Genomic DNA, 22,227 nt, shown 5'->3' on the forward strand with positions numbered 1-22,227 from the left:
AGGAAAAAGGTGGGGAGAAGGGAGGAGGCAGGGGGAAGGGGCGAGAAATGACCCAAACATTGTATGCACATATGAATAAAAGAAATTTTTAAAGGTGTCTTTGTCTGGTTTTGGGATGAGTGTAATACTGGTTTCATAGAATGAGTTAAGCAGTGTTTCTGACCTTTCTATTTTGTGGAAAAGTTTAAGGAGAGTTGGTGTTAGCTCTTCTTTAAATGTCTGATAGAATTCAGCAGAGAATCCATCAGGTCCTGGACTTTTCTTTTTTGGGAGACTATTGCTGCTTTGATTTCATTTTGTGTTATAGATCTATTCAGGTGATTAATATCCTCTTGGTTCAATTTTGGATGGTCGTAAGTATCTAGAAATATGTCCATTTCTTCAAGATTTTCAAATTTATTAGAATATAGGTTTTCAAAGTAGTTGATTCCCTGGATTTCCATGGTGTTTGTTGTTATCTCCCATTTTGCATTTCTGATTTTACTGATTTGAGTGTTTTCTCTCCTCATTTTAGTCAGGTTTGCTAGGGGTCTGTCAATCTTGTTTATTTTTTAAAGAACCAGCTTTTTGTTTTGTTGATTCTTTGTATGGTTTTTGTTTGTTTGTTTCTGTTTCATTAATTTAGGTCTTATTTTTATTGTTTCTCTCCTTCTGCTTGTTTTGGGTTTTGCTTGTTCTTGTTTTTCTAGGAATTTGAGATGTAACATTAGGTAATTGATTTGAGATTTTTCTGTCCTTTTAATATATGCAGTCATGGCTATAAACTTTCTCTTAGGACTGCCTTTGCTATGTCCCATAGGTTCTGGTAGGTCATGTTTTCATTTTCATTAACTTCCAGGAATCTTTTAATTTCCTCTTTTATTTCATCAATGAACCACTGATCATTGAGCAATGTGTTCTTCCGCTTCTAATTGTTTGCATATTTTCTGCTGATTTTTTTGTTGTTGAGTTCTAGTTTTAATGCAATGTGATCAGATAGAATGCACAGGATTATTTCTATTTTCTTATATCTGCTGAGACTTACTTTGTGCCCTAAGATATGATCAGTTTTGGAGAGGGTTCCATGGGCTGCTGAGAAGAATGTATATTGTGCAGAAGTTGGATGAAGTGTTCTGTAGACATCAGCTAGGTCCAATTGATCTATGGTATGATTCAGTTCTAAAACTTCTTTATTGATTTTTTGTTTGGATGACCTATCTATTGGTGATAGGGGGGTATTAAAGTCTCCCACTACCACCATGTTGGAGTCTATATATGTTTTTAGGTTCTTCAAAGTATGTTTGATGAAATTGGGTGCATATAAGTTGATAATTGTTATTTCCTTTTGGTGTATTTCTGCTTTTATCAGTATGGAGTGTCCTTCTTTATCTCATTTGATCAATGTAAGTTTGAAGTCTACTTTGTCAGAGATAAGTATTGCTACCCCTGCCTGTTTTGGGGAGCCATTGGCTTGGTAAATCTTCTTCTAGCCTTTCACCCTAAGCCAGTGCTTGTTTCTGTCGATGAGATGGGTCTCCTGTAAAGAGCAGATTGTTGGATCTTCCTTCTTAATCCAGTTTGCCAAGCAGTGTCTTTTGATGGAGGAGGTAAGTCTGTTAACATTCAGTGTTAATATTGATAGGTATGTGGTGATTCCTGTCATTTAGTTGGTTTTGTTGTTTAAGTGTTTGATTGTGTGCAGCTGAATCAATGTTAATCTCTACTTTCTTGCCTTTTCTTTTCCTGTGGTTTGGTACTGCCTGTCCTCTCATGGTTTTGTTTGCTTTCATTTTCTGTGCGCAGAATTCCTTGGAGAATCTTTCGTGGTGGTGGCTTTGTGGTCATATATTGTTTTAGTTTCTGCTTATTGTGGAAGACTTTTATTGCTCCATCTATTTTTGAATGATAGTTTTGCTGGGTAAAATATCCTAGGGTTGAAGTTATTTTCATTCAGTGCCTGGAAGACCTCACTCCATGCTCTTCTTGCTTTTAAGGTTTCTGTTTAGAAATCTGCTGTGATTTTGATGGATTTACCTTTATATGTTATTTGTTTTTTCTCTCTTACAGCCTTCAATAGTCTTTCTCTATTCTCTGTGCTTTGTGGATTTAATGATAATATGTCATGGGGAAGTTCTATGTTGGTCAAGTCTGTTTGGTGTCCTGGAGGCTTCCTGTACCTGAATGGGCATAACTTTCTTGAGATTTGAGAAATTTTCTGTTATTACTTTATTGAATATATTATGAATTCCTTTTGCTTGCACCTCTTCTCCTTCTTCAATGCCCATGATTCTCAGGTTTGGTCTTTTGATAGAGTCAGTGAGTTCTTGCATATTTATTTCACAGGTCTTGAGTTATTTGACTAATAGCTCTTCAGTTTTTCCTTTAACTTCCATTTTATCTTCACGTTCTGAAATTCTATCTTCTGCTTGTTCTAGTCTGCTGGAGTGGTCTTCCATTGTGTTTTGTGTTCCTGTTTCATTCTTTTTTCTCAGGCTTTCCATATCATGGGTCACTGAATATTTAATATTGTCTATTTTCATCTTTAATTCATTCCTCTCTCTATTTATAGTGCTCTCTGTTTCACTTTGGTGTTTTTTTAGGGGTCCTATGAGTTCATTTATTTGTTTCCATGTCTTCTTGTATTCTTTAATTTTGGTGTCTTGAAATTTCTTGAGTGCCTCTTTTATGTTTTGGTTGACCATGTCTAGTAACATCTCTATGAAATATTCATTGATTACTTGCAGGATTTCTTCTTTCATAGTGTCCTTGTGGGTTTCGTTGGGTTCCTTGGCATAGTTTATCTTCATTTTGTTGGAGTCTGGAACTGGGTATCCATTTTCTTCATTTCCCTCTGAATCTTGTATTAAATTATTTTAGGGGGAAGAATGTTTTCCATCCCTTTTTCTTCTTCCCATCACTCCACTTGGTACTGTGTAACTATGTTCTTGATAGGCTAGTTGGTGGTTTCAGTCACCTGTTTTCTTTCCCTTGGTTTAATTTTGTTTTGCAGCTGTATTGGGTTTTTAGCAAAGTGTGTGTGTGCTGTTTCTGTCCCTGGTCTGGGTATAATTTCATATTAACTAATTCACAATAATAAAACATACAAGCAAACAACAAAAAAACCCCAAAGAAATCAATGGGGAGAGATGGACAAACAAACAAGAAACAAAACAAAACAAAAAACCCTCCAGGTTCAGGAACAATAGAATTTCAGTCTTAGTTTAAGTTCTGGTGTTACTCCTCCACCATCCAGTCCTGGTGTTTGTATTTAAGCAGAAACTCTGTCATAGTCTTGCCAGGTGGTTAGCTTGTGGGTAGTGTTTTTTTTCCTTCAGTCTTTCAGCAGCAGCTGCTTGGTCAGCTCTTCCCTCCGTGAGGTGTAGCAGTTTAAGTTTGTATGTTGTCCTCAAGTTCCAGAATCAGCTCTGTAGCCACCAGCTGTCCTGCTTTGGAGTTGGGTTTTCACTGTTTTGGTTTACTGGGGTCTTGTTTCTTTGCCTCACACCCTTTCTCTGGGACAAGGTCAGTGATCCATCAGCCAGCCCCCTGCTGTCAGTGTGTTGTGATGGTTTGCTGATTGTTTTTCAATTTTGCAGAGCCATTTGACTTTGGGTGTTGCTCACTGGCTCAAGAGATGAGCTTTGTGGTCTGCTACCTGCCCTACTTCAGGCAGCGGCTTATTACCTGCCCACTGCCAGCCCTCCTGCCTTTCCAGCATTTGTTTACTGATAGTTCGTATTGACAGTTCACAAAGAGATCAGCTTCTTGCCTTCCTCTCTTCTCCAGTGCACTTTCAGCATTCCCACCCCCTCTACTGTGTGCTAGTTTTCAGTTCGTTGTTTACTGTTCAGTTTGTTTTTTTTGTTTTTTTTTTTTTTTTTTTTTTTTTTTTGGTGAGGCAGGGGTCAGTCTGTCCAGGGGGCTATGCTGGTTTATCCCAGGGGTGGCTGGGGGAATACCACATGATACTTGGTACTCACCTGTTTGGTCTGTCAGATGTCTCCAAAGCAGGTTTGGAGCTTGCATCTGCAGGCAGTGATAGCCCACCTGTTTTCTCAGTGTAACATGGCATGGAGAAGCTTTCTACAGGCTAGGGGTTCAGGGTGTCGAAGTTTTGATTCTCCTTGGTGCTTTATTTCCACCAAGTGTGGCTCCAGTGTCTCAGCAAGGGTTTTGATTCACGGAGCTCACACTGTCTGTTTCTGCAACCTAGTTGACATGTTGGATCTGATTGTTGATATACTTTCTATATAAGAGTGAATACACAATTTTTTTCATGATTTCTTTTTAAGTTTAATTTTATCATTTTTACATTTACTTGCATGTGTATACACTATTTGGACCATCTCCCCACTTCATCTGCCTCTGGGCAGAGCCTGTTCCATCTGCCCTCTTGTTCTCCAATTTTGTTGAAGAGAAATTAAAAAATAATTAGAAAAACATGGCATTTTTGCTAGTTTGAGATAAGGAGATTCTTTGTGTTGTTTCCATGCATATATGTATTACAACCCAAATTGGTTCATCTCTACCAGACCTCTTCACTGATTCCTAGTCCCCTTCACATAGTGGCCTCTGCCAGTTTAAGATTACTATATTAGTTCCTACTAAACCTATTGAAATCACTATAAGAAGGGGACCAGGTAGAAAGGAGAAAAATAGAGGACAAGAGCCAATTCTGACTATAAGACATATACACATAGAAATGTCACAAGGAAGCACCCTGTATAGCTATCTTAAACAAAAAAGTATTTTTTCAAAAACAGAAAACAGGAAGGTAAAACAGGTCTATCTGGGGGTTGGTACCAGTGGGAGGGGGAGGATGTAAGGAAAGGGTGTAGGAGGGTGAATGTGGTGGAAATATTGTGTACTCATGTATGAAAATGGAAAAATGAGACCTGTTGAAACTGTTCCAGGACTGGGATAAAGGAGAATGATGGAGGAAGTGAATTCAACTGTGATATATGTTAAGAACTTCGGTAAATGTCACAATGTACCCCCAGTACAACAACAATAAAAAATAAAATAAAATTTAAAAAATAATAATTCTTGTCTCAAAGGGGAATAATATTTAGTTATGTAACATTGTAACCACAGAAAATAAGTTTTTCAAAGTCTATAAAAAATACAGGGCAGGATGTACCAAGGACTCCATATGAGGCAAGTGATAAAGGAAGATATAGGATGTGGTTACATCCTCTAAAAAGGAGAAGTGAGTAGGTAAGGCATGCAGAGAGAAAAGTGGCCTTTCCAGAAGAGGTGAGGACCTCAGAGGAAGTGGAACATTTATAAATCACCTATTCTGTTCTAAGTACTTCACAGAAACTTTCACATTTTTTAATTCCCCTTTTACAAATGAGATGGGATCCCAGGGAGCTTGTGAAGCATGTTCTTTTGCACACATACTTCCAGTAAAGAGCTGACATTCACACATTAGTGTCCTTGGCTCCACAGTGTGTGGAATTTTCTACATCACCACAAGAAGGCAATAGGTGTTATGTTTTCCCAGGACCATGAGAAGACTGAGCCTCTAAAGTAGCCCTGGAGAACAGTGGAAGATGAAGTTTATGAAGGATTTAGGCTGTGGGCTGAGTTTGGAACTATAAGATAAGGGGGTACACTGATGTTCAATGCAGATCTATATAACATACCTTTAGAGTACCTTCTATTTAACATTGCAGGAGAAACGTATTTTAGTGAAATAGTCCCAGCCTTCTAGGAGCTTACAAATCTCCTAGGGAAAAAAATAAGAGTTACAATGTATAGCAGGCAGAATCTACTCTTTCATAGTAAAATCAGAAATATAAAATAGCTGGGCTCAGGTGGCTCATTCCTGTAATCCTAGCTACTCAGGAGGCAGAGATCTAAAGGATCGTGGTTTGAAGCCAGCACAGGCAAATAGTTCTCGAGACCCTATCTCAAAAATACTCAACCTAAAAAAGGACTGGTGGAGTGGCTCAAGTGTTAGACCACCTGCCTGCTAAGCATGAAGCCCCGAGTTCAAATCCCAATACTGCCAAAAAGAAAAAAAGAAGTATAAAGAGTAAAAATGGAAACACTCTAAATGTAGGTAAAGGTGCAAGGAAAAAAAGAGACAGGTGACCAGGCAGATGACAAGGAGAGTGGCCATTGTTTTCAGCATAGCTGTGCTCCCCCAAGTCAGGCTGGTCACAATAGGGCCTGATACACAAATAAATTGGTTGTCTCCCCACCAAATTCTTCTCAATTATTTCATGATGTGACAGGGGGTATTTCACGCATGCTCTCAAATGTGGTCTTTTTCTCCATCCCAGGAGCTCACCAGCTCTTTCTTTCCTGCCTTAGCTGAATTCCAGGTGGTGACTGACCTGGCTTATTAATAATAGCAGTGATAATAATAACACTACCATGCAGAGGAGATCAACTATGTGGGCCAGGCACATCATTTCATTTACTCCTTACTCCATCAGATAAAGACCTGAGGTGGAAAAACATGCATCTTATCAAGACCACATAGTTAGTAAATGTCAAGGTCAAGATTCAAACCCAGATCTTTCCTCTTCCACAGCACTGCCTGTGGAATAAGGACCATGTCTTACCAAGCTTTGATTCAAGAACACAGAGCACAATGCCTGGCACAGAAAAAAGAAAAACAATCAGTGTTTATAGAAGGGGTTAAAGAAATGAAAATCAGACAGCTGAAATTGCATTTGTGCAGAGGGGAATTTATTTTCTTTCAAAGAGTGGGGAATACATGCTAATGAGTAAGGAGAGTTGAGCTGGTGAGAAGGGGGTTGAGAAATATGTGGTGCTGGGTGCCAGGAAACTGAGTAGGATTTTCTAGCATTGGTAGTGGGCAGGCAGTGGTCTTCTGAGGAGTGAGGCAGGAGCTGCACTCCGTTGTGTGTGGGAAGTCAAGAGGAGAATGGGGTGGGAGGTAGAGTGAAGGAATGAGAACCTGAACTATGGTGGTGATGGTGAGAAGAAAAACACCAGATACCACAGTGCAAATCAACAGGGCTGGGTGAAAGATTAGATACAGCTGATAAAGGAGGAGTCAAGAGTGATTCCAAGCTTCCTCAATAACGCAAAGTTGGCAAGAAACATCTTGCCATTGCAAAATTCTTGAAGCACGTTTCATAAAAATACTTTGTATTTTTGTAGTTCTTTGCTATTTTTTCAGAATCTCTGCACCCATTAAATTACTTCAATCTATTTTACAAATAAAACAACTGGACCCAAAGGGTCTCACATTTGGACCACTCTCCACCAAAGCCCTCTTTCACTTTGATAACTGATTCTCTTGTGCAGACAGATAGCCAGGAGTAAAGAAATTGAGGTGGCAGACAGCTCATTAACTAAGGGGAAAAGTTCTAGGGGAAGGAAGCAGATAGTGAGTGTGTCCTCCCTGAGCATGTATACTCAGCATTCAGGTGGAAGGTTCCTGTAGAATGAAGACGGACCAGCAGACACTAAGACAACACATGTACAACCTGACCCCGAGACTGGTCCTAACACCCTCGGAAGAAATGAAGGTCATGAGGGAAAAAAGAGAGGCAAGTGCTGCCCAATAGTGCAGTCTTTAACAAAACATAATGCTCACGTGTCACCGGTTAACCAAAACAACATCCTTTTCTTATCCCTTAGTTCATGTAAGGGACACAGGAGGAAGCCTTCAGGGTTAAGACCACTGGCTAGGTGGAGAGTAATGGTGGTGGTGAGGCTCAGGAGGACTGGATAAGTAATGACAGAGCCCTTCAGATGGATAATCACCACCAGAAAAGAAGAGACAAATTCGTCATTCTCCCATCGCTAAATAAAATACTGTGCTGATCAATTCCTGTCATTGTTTGGGGTGTTTTCCCTTTTTTGGTCCTTTTTTTTTTTATTGTTTTAAATCACTGTGTACTTACTAGAGGTTAAAAAAAATAGGACACTTTGAAGGTTCTATTTGAAACATTTGGTAAACAAAGCTGTTCTAGGGAAAACTGGAAAACAGCAATCAGTTAATTCTTTATATCTAGCATATTGGAAGTTTTATTCATAAGTCTAACTTCTCTGTGAGAATAAGATGTCACTTGCAATCAGGTGCCACTTAGCAGATATTAGCCATAAAAGAGACTCAAAAAAAAAAACAAAAACCCAAAAAAGGAAGCCAGACGCAGTGGCTCCCACTCATAATCCTAGCTACTCAAGGGACAGAGATTGGGAGGATCACAGTTTTTTGCCAGCCCAAGCAAAAAAGTTTGAGAGACTCCATCTCAACCAATGAGAAGATGGGTGTGGTGGAACGTGCCTACTGTAAGAAGCGTAAATAAGAGGACCATGGTTCAGGCTGGGCCAGGCATTAATGTCAGACTCTGTTGGAAAAATACCTAAGGTAAAAGAGGCTAGGGTACGGTTCAAGTGGTAGAGAACTCAAGGCCCTGAGTTCAAACCCCAAAACCACCAAAAAACTTTATAAAAAAATTTAAAGGGATGTTGAATGACAATGTATACCAACTCAGCTTTTGAGCACAAACTAACCAGTATTGCTGTATGCAGTTGTCTGAACTAAACTTACTTTGCATTCCTAGCCAAGTCTAAGTGGAAGATACACACATTCTGCTGCCAGGAAGTACATACCAAGTTCCATTTTGGTAACTGCCTCCTGAGGAACAGAGGCCAACTAGGGCAATCATGTTAGCTACGGAGGTTTGAGATTTATAAAACAGACTTTGCAACCTACCCTCTCTGTAATTGGGTTTCCTAAGAAGCTGCCATAATATAAGTCATTCTACATGACGTGCAAGGCCACATGCGTGGTGTGTATCCATCCCTGCCAGCAGCAACCTGCAGATCTGTTAATCATCTCAGAGTATTCTCAAGTCACTCCACACAAGGAAGACCATTTGCCAATCTAGAAACTTCTTGAAGACCTGGATCCTATTTTCCTGATTAACTGTGTTATCACTTAGGCCAGGGACACAGAAGCCTTATTAAATCTACCCTGAGAGAAGAGAGAATGGCCGAAAAGTCCTGGGCCTTCTTCCTCCACCAGCTGTCTGTGGTCCCAAATTGCAATAACACAGGAGTTCTGATCATCTTTATGAAGAAGCTATGGTCAGGCCATGGAGTTAAAACTGCTCTTTATACCAACACAGAGTCTTTTAAAATACTTAATTGAAATGGATTGCCACATTAGTTGAAAACAGCTCTTCGTTCTTCACTTGAAAAAGACAGCCTGTTTAGATTTCTGAAACATCTGCTTATGATGCTTGGAAACTCACACTGCAGCTCATAGAAGCCAGTGGGTCTGCTGCCAAGCTGCTTAGAATATGAGAGAGAGAGAGAGAGAGAGAAAATGAAACTCTCCAACAAGTGTTCCCTTCCTATTCCTACAGCAGCACTCTTGTTTCACTTCTCTTTTACTTTCTCCAAAAATGGTTTTGGCTCCAAGGCATTTTCCATACTGTAAAAAGAGATGAGCTAGAGGTGAGTGGGGTGGGGTGTGAGGTGAGTAATGGTTTCTCTCACTGCCACCTGTCTGGAATCAGGAGACCAATTCCCAAATGTGCACAAACACACCCATTTCCCTCCAGACATAAACTCTGTCATTTTAAGAAAAGTCTCCCAAACCTACCCAATTCACAGGATGGCAAGTCTCAGAGACAGCAAGGTCCTTGGAGGTCAACTACAAAAACCCTCCTCTCCATGCAGGAATGTCCTTGTCACCAGTCCCACTAGACGGGGAGCCTCTTCACCCCTTCAGGGGGACTTCCAATAACTAGGGAGACTTGAAGCCCAAGCCTCAATCTATTAGCGTATTTCCATGTTTAACCCAAATTGCTTCCCTGGAACTCCAATCATCTTCACCCTGCAAGGGTCATGTCAGATCTTTCCTCTCCCTAACAGGCATTCAAATATGTTTAAAAGTTGTCAGGCTCCTAGAAGTCTTCCCCTTCTTTGGGCTACACAGCTCCATTTCTGAAGCTGTCCCTCAGGTGATGGGATCACTGGACTCATCCCTACTCAGGCACCCCACAGGATGTACTCCCACTTGGGGACACCTTGCAGGTGTGCCAGGAGCTCCCAGGCAGGAGGAAAATCTGCATGTACTCTGCTGGGTACAGAGGACAGTGGAGCCACGAGACAATCGTAATACTTTCAGATCTGCCTGCAGGTTCCCTCTTTCCACATTAACTGCTTTCTGTCACTTTCACTCACCCTAGACTTTGCTATGCTTTGAAGTATAGAGCAGATCTTTGACCTTTTCTTCTGAAGTTTTTATCTTCACAATTTAGAGGCTGCATTCAGACTATTGAAATATTTTTGAATCTTAACTTTGTCGTCTAACATATCATCCATCCCTCCCAGCTGAGGGAAGAAAGTGACTTATGTCTTAATCCAAGCCCAAGACTAAATACACACACACACACACACACACATGCATAACAAGACCTCGCAGAATAGAAGCTAACATGTTTTGCTTACCATGTGCGGGGTACTACCAAACACTTCTTATGAAATTATACATTTAGTCTTCATATTAATCCTAATATGTAGATATATTTAGCAGCTACCTTTTACTGATTAGGAAACTGAAACCCAGAGAGATTAAGTAACTTCCCCAGAGTCATTCAGCAAGTAAATGGCAGAGGTAGGACTTGAAGCCTGGCAGGCTGGCTCTAGAGACTATGGTCTTTTCCACTGCTCTGTACCTCCTCCTCCTAGAAGATATCAAGAGACTTTTGATATTATTAGTCCACCAGTCAATGCTGTATAGTAATTATTGGATTAACCATTACGAGGGAATATTTGTACTATCATTTAACCTATTTTCATCCATCCTTTTCTTAGGAATATTAAAAGAAACATTGTCAAATGCTTTTCTGAAGTCAAAAGGTGCTGTGTCTATACCACTATCTGGATCTGTAGGTTCAATAAACCCATCAAAGAAAATTAGTTGAGTTTGGAATGACTTGGTCTTATTGGATCTGTGCTGGCCCTCATACTGGCCTGCTCTCCCACTGCCCTTTTGTGCTGCCTTGCTCCCACCACACCACTCACCCCAAGCTCTTCTTAGTTACAGCAGAGAGCTGATGTTGCTTACGTAGTCTAGCCCAGTCTTGCTCCCAGAACTTCCACTGCCTGGTCTAATTCTTTCACATTCTAATCCTGTCTTTGATCCTTTCTTCCTAATCATGCATCTACAAGCGTGTTTTATAGAACACTTCTGCCAAATAATAGGCTTTGTATTTGTTAAGGAGTAGTTCATGTTAAACAAAATTAAACTGCTTCATTTACTTCAGAGCCTTTAGTACACTAATGTGCAGTGTATATATATCTGCTTAAAGTGACATTCTATAAAGAATTGCAAGTCAGTTGACAATGGAATCCATGCATCTCTCTCTCTCTCTCTCTCTCTCTCTCTCTCTCACACACACACACACATACACCATGTAGGGATGTTAGGAACACATTACATAATTGGGGATATTTGGGTACCAATAACTACTTCCCTGTCCAAATGCTACAAACCTCTGCTTGTCAATATGTTCCAGAATTCTGTCAAGGTCAAGGTCACAAAGAAATCTAACCAGTTCCTCAGCACTAGAATCTATCTTTTCCTATTTTTTAAGAATATTTATTATGTGTCTCCATTACAGTAGGAATAATCCCATATACATTTTAAGTCATTTAGGATGAATTATCTCTGAGCCTAGAAATTTGAACAGAAAGTAATATCTTCTCTTATTTCTTCTCATCTAAATTGAGCCTCAACTTCCCCTTAACTGTCTCAATTCTTCCCTTTGAACATTGATTTTTTTTTCTTGCTCCCACTTCAAATCTTGTTCAAATATCTCAAAGAAATATGTCCACCTTATTTTAAATCCCCTCCCCAATATCATCTACCCACTTTCCATGCATTACTTTCCTGACAGACTTCAAAACAGCTCACTTATTTGTTTTGTTCTTCTGCTGTGTCTTCTACAAGGAGATACTGCTGTATCTCTGCCATCTGGAATCTAACCCAGCACAAAGGAGGTTCCAATACATATTTGCTGAATTAATTGAAAAGACAGAAGTAGCAATCATTCAAAATCTATATGTTGGGTGCCTTTTGTATGCCAGGCATCATGTTCACGACATTCCTCTTCAGTGGCTTGAGTGCCCTTTCCTAATATGGGCCGTATCCTACTTCTGCCTACCTGCTTTTGCCTTTCGTGTCACTTACCACATTTCATAATTATTACATGTATTGGTGTGATTATTTCATTTTGTCTCCCATATCAATCCATAAGGACAGATATCTTCTCTATTTTTTTTTACTCCTCCACCCCACAGCAGTACCTAGACCAGAGTGGGCATTCAGCAACGAATGAACAAGTTACTGAAGCTCGTTTTCCCTTTTTTACCACAAATGCCAGGGAAGAACCCAAGGGCATCAAGTTGGACCAGGCGGTTCTGCTAAAGACAATCTAGAGCTTTGGGCTGACAGTGAGTCACACAGCCAACTGTCTTCACTTTCCACCTAATCTCCAGCCCAACTGGCTCTATACTTATTATTTTGATGTCAAGTAGTGTTGGTCTAAGGCATAGAAGAAGAGTACACAAGAGTACCAGCCTCAGGGCATGGTGTCAAAGCCCTGAGCAGAACAAGGTAGGATGGAGTGAAAACCTGCTGAGCTGCTCCATCTCAACAGCAGAACAGGATGGGAGCAGGAGTGGGTGAACCTGACCCACAGAAGGCAAAGACCACCCCCACACCCCAACTCTGCTTCCTGCCCAGAGTCTAGGGCTACTTGCTTTAGAGATTGTAGGCAGAGGTGGCAGTCAGTTCTAGTCCTTTCATCAGCCTTGTGATAAAGGCCAAAAGTGTGTCACTATGGAATGGTAGAACTACTCAGATTCGCTGATCCCGAGAGGCAGACCACACCATTAGCTCTATGCTTCAGTCAGATTCCTAACATTTAATAAATTCTTCCTCATCTGTCCTGCTCCTTAAGGATCAAAGAGCCAAAGATTTTGTTATAGGCTGAATTTCCCCTCCCTCGGGTTCATATGTTGAAGACCTTAACACTCCAGTGTTTCAGAATGTGACCATATTTGGATATAATATCTTTAAAGAGGCAATTAAAATGAGGTCATTCGTTAGGGTGGATCCTAATCCAAGATGACGATTGTCCTTAGAAAAGAGACAAATAGGACACAGACAAGTACAGACAGAAGACCCCGGGAAGACACGGACAGAAGATAGCCAAATACACATCAAGGAAAGAGGCCTCAGAAGAAAGCAACCCTTCCCACACCTTGTTCTCAGTCTTCCAGCCCCCAGATCTCAGACAACAAGTTTCTGTTGTTTAAGCAACTCAGTGTATGGTGCACAGCTGCCCTGGCAAATTAATTCAGCCTTCGACCCCAGCTACACATTCTAATCATTTGAGAAACTATGTTAGCAGTGGCTCATGCCTCTAATCTTAGCTACCTGGACACTGAGAGCAGGAGGATCACGGTTCAAGGCCAGCTGGTAAAAAAAACATTTGCGAGACCCCATCTGAATGGAAAAAAAGCTGAGGTCTGGGGGCAGAAGCGTGTCAAACTAGTGAAGGTGGGAAGCATAAAGTACCATGGTCCAGGCCTGCCTGGAAAAAATAGTGGAACCCTATCTCCAAAATAACCAGAGCTTTAAAAAGGATTGCAGGCACGGCTCAAGTGGTAGTGCTCCTGCCTAACCAAGTGCAAAGCCCTGAGTTCAAACTCCAGTACCACTAAAAAAAAAAAAAGAAAAAAAGAACGCCATTCATGCTTTGGCCCCTACCTTCCCAAGAATCAGAACCTCCTAAACATTGATGTCTTTTAAAAGTTCTCTGGGTGATTCCACCTTGGAGCCTGGGTTGAAGACACTGTTCCCTGACAGTTCTTGAGTTACAGGGCTGTCTGTGCTATACATTATTATTAGTTGGGATGGCAGAAGGAGGCTAAAGGTCACTTCCCCTGTAGTGAGGGTACTTTGTCACCTCCCTGATGACAGCTGCTATCATAGAATTTGATAAACACCAAATTTCAGACTCTTTTTTACCATGTCTTCAATATCCAGCACTTGATTTTTCTTCATCTTTAGATCAGTAAGAGTATAAATTTAGAAATTATTTTTTAAGGAGACACAGGTAGGCGTATTTTCAGAACGCCTGCATATCAGAAAATAGTTTTCTTTTACTTTCACACATGGAAGACAATTTGGCTGAGAACATGCTCTTGAGGGTTTTTTTTGTGTGGTTTTGGTTTGGTTTTTCGGTGGTACTAGAGTTTAAACTCAGGGCCTCAAGCTTGCTAGGAAGGTATTCTACCATGTGAACCATTCAGCCAGCCCCTTTTTGTGTTGAGTATTTTCGAGATAGGGCCTCATGAACTATTTGCCCTGGCTGGCCTTGAACCTCCATCTTCCTCATCTCTGCCTCCAGAGTAGCTAAAATTGAGTTGCTTTTCTTTACTGTTTCCAGTATATACTTTGTTCAACTTTCTTATCATCAATGCTGAAGAATAGAACTCTGAAGATTGCTTCATCTTGAGTCATTTGCGGGGGAGGGGGGATGTCTTTCCTTATTCTGTAATTCAAGATTTTAATCAGAAAAATCTAGCCAAGAATCTCTTTTTACAGTAAGCCTACCTTATTCAAGGATTTATTATTGGCGTTTTTGACTAAGAGTGGTGAAAAATAATTTTTTTAAAACATGAAAAGAAATTTCAAAATCAAAATTTTTAGCTTCCCTTGCATGCTGGGCGGATACAGAGACGCTCTGAAGTAGTCCTGCATTATCGTCAGCTGGGTTTAAATATTTGTATGAGCACTGCTGAGTATTGCCCTGCTGTAGATTTTCTAAAAAATGTGTTTCCTCCAAAGTAAATAGTGCCCCTAACGCAAGGTAAAAGTCAATGTGTGATCAAGTGAAAATCCTACGTTTTTTGAAAGGCAGCGTGTCTTCAGCGGACATTGGGCAGCGCTGTGGGAAAACGACTCAAGCATCCTATGCATCCTGCCCATGCGCAGTTTTCCCCCCCTGTGATCTCCTTGGAGCCACAGATATGGGTACCAACGATCTACTCGGTTTCTCTTCTCTAGTGGAACACAATCAACCTTTGTAACTTGTCTTCTCTGGTCCTTGTTCAAAACAAGAGAAGGTTCTTCTATTTGTGTGTGTGTGTGTGTGTGTGTGTGTGGCGTCTTTATTTCTTCTGTTCATTTTTCCTGTTTTCTCAGAAGCATCAATTAGATCTTTCATTGTCATTCATTCATCCAACAATAGTTCTTGAATCTCACAGCATGGCGCTGTTGATTGCCTATTCAAATGCCATTTCCCCCTGCTTAAAAATGCTCACAGAACTTCACTTTTGTTTCTAGTATTTTTTCTTCCCCAAAATGATTCCTGTTAACCCTGCTTGGTATAGGTCAACTATGATGCTTTAGATAGTAAGTTATGAACTCAGTTTTGATCAATCAGATCACTCATCAGCAATAAAAAATGAGAAATAGTCTCTGGACAGAGTGTTTGTAACATCTGTGTTAATTCCTTAGGAGACACTCAAAAAAGAGCCAGTCCTTTTTCTTTCTGGACGCTCAGACCTGGCCCTCTGGCATGGCCAGGAGTGTAGCCAACACACTGAGAATGGCTGAAAGAAAAGATGAAATGTGGGTTCTCCATGATGTCTCTGACCACTCACTCAATCCTGCACAAATGCGACCTCTGGAACTGGTGATGTGCAAGATAACAAATCCCATATTGTCTAAGCCAGGTTTTGGCAAACTTACCTGTAAAGAGGCAGAAAGTATATAAACTTTATAGACCTCTGAGCCAACCTGTTACCTCTGCCATTGTAGCCTTAAGACAGCCAAGGACAAACAATAGAGGTGGCTCTCCACCAAAACACCACTGACTTAGTTCATCTGCCTTCTTTACATTATTGATTCAGTTTCTAAACTATAAAATCATCTCCTCGTTGCTTCCAAATATGGATTTAAATTCCATTATTGCATATTAATTTTCCATAATTCTTAAAATTTTATCACCCCCTCCAAATTTATTCTATGCTTTTGTTTTGTGTCTCAATCTACTGTGTTTCCATCCCAGCCTGTTCTCCCCTTAGAATTTTCTGCTCCAGGAGAAAATTTGTTGTACAAACCATGTCTTACATTTCATCGAAGATGCCAAGTAATTTGCTCGAGTTTTATTCTGAATTTATAAGTATATCCTTTTCAGAGAAATATTATTTCATTCATTAGATAAAATATAACTATATGTATATATTTGTGTACTGTATAAAGAATATTTTTAGGTAAGCACACACATGCACACAATACTTTGTTTTAAATATAGAACATAACCAGGGTCTTAATCTGTTCCAGATGCCATAACAAAATACAAATACAAAAAATTTTCTGCTCACAGGTCTGGAGACTGAGAAGTCTACAATCAAGATACCAGAAGATTAGGTGTCCAGCGGGGGCCCATTCCTTCTAGGTGGCCTCTTCTATGTGTCCTCACATAGCAGAAGGGGTAAACTGGCTTCCTCAAGTCAAAAAGACTCTTATAAAGACACTAATTCCATTCATGTGGCCACAGTCCTTGCAGCCTCATCACCTCTTACAAGTCCTGTCTCTTGATACCATCATGTTGAAGATTAAGTCCCAACATAAGAATGCAGGGGGGAAAGGGAGGCAGGTAGCATTCAGATCATAGCAATCAGTACCTTGAAAACTCCGTGTGGGTCTCTCTTCTTCCTCGGGCCCAGACACAATCTGAATTTGTCATGTTCTTCCTTTCCTTTATCTGTTTTCTATGTATCAATAGACCCCTAACAACAAATTTTGTATTTATGTAAATTAAATCATGCCACATGAAGAAAGGAATTATTATTCCTTTCTTTTTAATTTTTTTTATTTGGAAGTACATGGGATTGAATTCAGAGCCTTGTGCTTGCTAGGCAAGTGTTCTATCACTCAAGCCAATTCATTTATTTTTCTTTTTAGTTTATCTTTCAGGTAGGGCTTCATGCCTTTTCCCAGGATGCCCTCAGTTAGTGATCCTCTTACTTCCACCTCCCAAGTAGCTGGGATTAGAGGTGTACCTCACCATACCTGGCCTCCTGTGGTCTTTTGTGACCTTTTTGCTTTTTATTCAATTTGTGATTCATCCATGTTGGTACATAGAGCTGTCATTACCCACTTTTATTTTGGTATACTCTTTCATTACAATTTATTTACTACACTTTATTTGACCATTCTAGTATTGAAAGGTTTTGCAATGTTTCCAGTTTTTGCTGTTTCAAACCATGGCACATACATAGTCTTGTCCCTGGTTCCGATGCACCTGTGCATATTCTGTAGGTAGTACACCTTAGTGTGGAATTTCTACATCGTAATTGATTTACGCCTTCATGTATAGCCAGGAATGTCAGTGGGTTTCCCAATGTATTTGTGTCGACCTCTTTCCAACTGCCATAGAGGAGTATCACACCGCTTCACCTCCTTGACAGTACTGAGCATTGTAAGATTTGTTAGCTTTTGCAAATACAGCAGATGTAAGGTGCTACCAAATGGTGACGTCGCTTGTGACACTGCACATCTTTTCAGCTTATTGATCAGTTCTGTTTCTTCACTAAGAAATGCTTGTTCATATCTTTGGCCTCTTTTTTCTAATGAGTTGTCTTAGAAAACTCATTAGAGTTTTTTCTAACTAACTCCTGGAGTTTGTTATATAAACTAGATGCTAGTTACTTACTGGTTAGCATGTTGCAACCATATTTTCACAATTTGTGAATTGTATTTTTACTCACAGGGTCTTCTGAAGGAAATAAATTTTTTTACTTATAATGTAGTCAGGATCACCAATCTAATTTTTATAAGAATTGAAATTAGGACAGTGTGGTTTAGGTATAGGGCAAAGAAAAAAGTTCAATGGAACAGAATGGAGAGCCCAGAGACAGATTCACACATATCTGATTTAAAAAAACTTTTTTAAAGGCCCTCTCTATAAAGAGCTGACATTGAAGATTAAGTGACAAAAGAAATAGCATTTAACAAATGACACTGAAACAACTAGTTACCCATGTGGGAAAAAATTCTAAATGAGTGTAGATATTTGATTGAAAAACAAAACTATATTTTTAGGAAAAAAATTGTAGAAAAAAGTATTTTAACTTTGAGAGTGGAAAAAAATTCTTAAATAAGACTCTGTACCCTTGGGCTTTTCCCTTTCCCTACACCTAAACCACACGGTCTTAATTACAAGAGCTTCTAGTAAGACTAGATTTGGTCAGTCACACCCGTCTGTCTCGACAGTTTCAGGAGTATATTGGCTATTTGTGATACTTACTAATCCATCTGCATTTTAGAAACAGCTAATCAAGTTCTTCACAATCCCTCTTCAAAATTTTATTAGAACTACATTGAATTCACAGATTGACTTTGAAAATTAACAACTCCACTGTGTTCAGTTTTCTTGTGAACAGCTGTGTATCTTTAGCTAAACCTTCCCTAATCTCTCTCAATAATTTTTATACTTCTCTTCATAAACATCCCTCATATGTTTTACTAAGTCTATTCCTTTGAGAGGGGTGGCCTTTGGGAGGTGGTATTGCTAATTCTGTTTTGCTGAGGAAACGGAGGAGGAAGAAGAAGACCTCCTTCCCCACTCTGAGTACAGTCAGCCCTGGTATTTGCAGACTGTGCATCACAGATTCAACCAATCAGGAGCCAAAGTACTCATGGAAAAAAAATCTCAATCTGTACTGAACTTGTACAGACTCTTTTTCTTGCCATTATTCCCTAAACAATACAGTAAAACAACTAGTTGCACAGCGTTTATACAGTATTAGGTATTGTAAATAGTCTGGAGATGATTTAAGATACACAGGAGGACATGTGGAGGTTCCATGTAAACACTATGCCATTATATAAGGGACCTGAGCATCCACTGATTTTGCTGTCCACAGGGGCATTTTTAAAACTCCATGTAGAGGTAACTTCACCTATGAACCAATCCTGGCCTCTCTCCTATCCCTCACTCACTCTGACCTTAGGGGAGAAGAAGAGGCATAATCTGATTAATGGTTTGGAAGGATAAACTTGGCTTTCATGCCTTGCTCCTTCCTCTTCCCATCCTCCTGGGACAGGATCTTCCAGAACATGTGGTCTCCATTACTATAAGCCACGCAAAAGCCTAACAGGAATGACCCTTCCTATAGAAGACGGCTTTGGTGTTCCTGTGCTGCCAATGATTCATTGGGGAAGGCTGTCTGATTCTGGAATTTAGAATTATGAATCTCTTACGCACAGACATAAGCCACATTCTGCAAAATCAATGCTGCTGATAATAAAAATGGTTAAGCCTCCATCTGCCTATTCTGCTTTTCCAGTTGGATTGACAGAAGATTGACAGATACAAATTGCGTATCTTTAGGGTACATGATGTGATGTTTTAATATGAACATTGTGAAATGACCACTAAAATCAATCTAATTAACATACTCATAGCCTCACAAAATTACCACTGTGTGGCGTTTGTATGTGTGTAATGAGGGCACTTGTGATCTATTTTAGTAGCAAATTTTGAGGACTTCATAGATTATTGATAACTATAGTGACCAAGCTGTACATTAAGTCTCTAGTACTTATTAAATTTATTATTGACCTTTAACCAATATCTCCACTTTTGCCTCACTCTGACCCCTGGTAACCACCATTCTACTCTCTGCTGCTATGGCTTTGACTTCCTTGAGACATCCCAGCATCCTTCTATTCATATCCGGCTTATTTCACTTACCACGATATCCTCAAGGCATTGTGTTGCTACAAATGACACAAGTTCCTTCTTTTTTATAAGGCTGACTGATGATCATGTACATCTGTGTGTGTGTGTGTGTATCATATTTTCTTTATCCACTCATGTGAGGATGGACACTCAGGTTGTTTCCATGTCCTGGCTTCAAGGAGCATGAGTGTGTAGACATCTCTCTGAGGTAGTGATTTTATTTCCCTTGGATATATGCTCAGAAGTAGGACTGCCGGATCATATGATTTTTCTATTTTAATTTTTTGAGGACTGTCCATTCTGTTTTCCATCATGGCTGTATTAATTTACATTTCCACCAACAGTATACAGGGGATCCCTTTGCCTCACTCTCACTGATACTTGCTATCTCTTGAATTTTTAATAATAACCATGTCACCAGATATGGGGTGATATTCTATTGTGGTTTTGATTTGCATTTACCAAATGATTAATGATGTTGAGTATTTTTTTCATATCTGTATGTTTTCTTTGGAAAAAATATCTATTCAGTTCCTTTGACCATTTTTTAACTGGATTATTGGGATTTTTCCTGTCTGTCTATTCTGTTCTCTGGTTCAGATCTCAGGTTAGGAACAGAGAAGCTATTTGTTAGGCTTCCTCAAATCTTATCATAAATGTATTTTTATCATTGTAATTAGATACTACCTCTATCTAAACACAATAGATTTTTATATATTTATAGAGACATATAAATATTTTTATGAGTCTATTAATTTTAGTAATTTGCCTATAGATTATTTTAGGTTTCTGATTGAAAGCCACATCACCTACAAACTATATTTTCACTTCATCTTTTCCCTTCTAAACCTCTAAGTTTCACTTATAATTCTCGTCTTACCTGCTAAGTAAGTCCTCTGATGAAATGTTAAGTTGAAGTGATGAGAGACAGCTTATAAAACCATAGAAGACTTGTCTGGGCATGGTATTTTCTTTTTAGGAAGAGCTTTAAATATTTAATTTTTTAAATAGAAGAACATTCATATTTTCTTTTTTTTTTCTTGGAAGAACTATGAAAAATTTTTGTAATGTCATCAAGGACTCTTTCCCTGTCACCTATTTCCAAATTTTATTGGTATAGAGTTTTTCTTTTATCTATTAACAAGTGTTTGTTTCTGTAGCTGTGTTATTCCTGTATACCATCTCTCCTTTTTTCTTGATTAACGTTGCCAGTTTTCAGTTTCACAATTCTCGATGATGCCCTGAAGGCCTCATTGGTCTTCTTTCTTCAGTTTTTATTGCACTAATTTCAGTTCCTATCTTCATGACTTCCTCCATTCTACTTTCCTTTACTATGTTTTACTTTTCTTCTACCTGAATTTGCTAATTTTCATCTAACTTCTCTGCTAATATAAACATTGAAGACTGCAAATTGTCCTCAGAATATGGCTTTAACTATACTTCACAAGTTGCTAGTTTTATATATAGCTATATATAAGACTACATAAAGACACCGATATATAAGACTACATAAACAAATGTATAGGTTGGTGAAATATTGAAAAAGTTAACATCCTTGTAACCACCCCTAGAGGTCAAAAAAACAAAATTTTACCAACCACCCAGGAGTCATCCATTGCCCTGGTCCAATGTCAACCCTCTCCTCACTCAGAAAGTAGCTATATTCTCATTTTTATGGTAATCACATTCTATGTTTTGATGGGCTTCGTTTTGACACTACAGTGTGTATGCTTACTTGTCTAAAAACTTAGGTCTTTAAACTTTCTTTTACTCTACAGTTTATCATCCATCTCTTCCTCATCCTTACAATTTATCTGCAGAAAACCCTAACATTCTAATCCCCAGAGTTTCTTGTCATGTGGATTTTGCCTATTTTCATACTCATGGTGGAATTCAATTCATTCCCCTACCCACTGGATGTCCTTAACACTGGAAACAAACTCTAAGGGCACAGTCAGACTTGGGTTTGATCTCTTTGACAAGACTGTAGGTTGTGTGATGTTTACTTATGGGGAGGCATATAAAATAATGCTTGGTGATTTTACATTAGTGGTATCAGCAACCATTGCTCAGATCCTCTACTTCATTGGAGTTGCAATATGGTGATATTCTAACTCTGAAAGCTTGTTTTCAATGATTAGCTAGAAGACATTTATAAAGAGATGCTTCCTTCATTTTACTACTTGGTTATCCAGAGATTCAGTTCATTTAGGAAGGCAGGCTGGGAATTGGGTCAGTGTCCTGCCCGGGAAGCTACTTCAGTGTCCGCCTTACCTGCCAAGAGCAGCTGTTGGAAATTAGGCCTTTACCAGTGCAGGCTTCATCTAGCAAGCAAGCAAGGTGGGGGTAGAAAGACCTGGTATTTTGAGCCCAATGGTAGACACTCCAATGGCCAGTTCTTACCTCAGAGGCCCCTGCCAGTCTGCCTAGGTTTCGTTGGGCTTGTATGATAATAAGATTCTCCTTTTGTCCAATCCTATTT

The sequence above is a fragment of the Castor canadensis genome, chromosome 12 (genome assembly GCF_047511655.1).
Source record: "Castor canadensis chromosome 12, mCasCan1.hap1v2, whole genome shotgun sequence".
NCBI classification, from domain to species: Eukaryota; Metazoa; Chordata; class Mammalia; order Rodentia; family Castoridae; genus Castor; species Castor canadensis.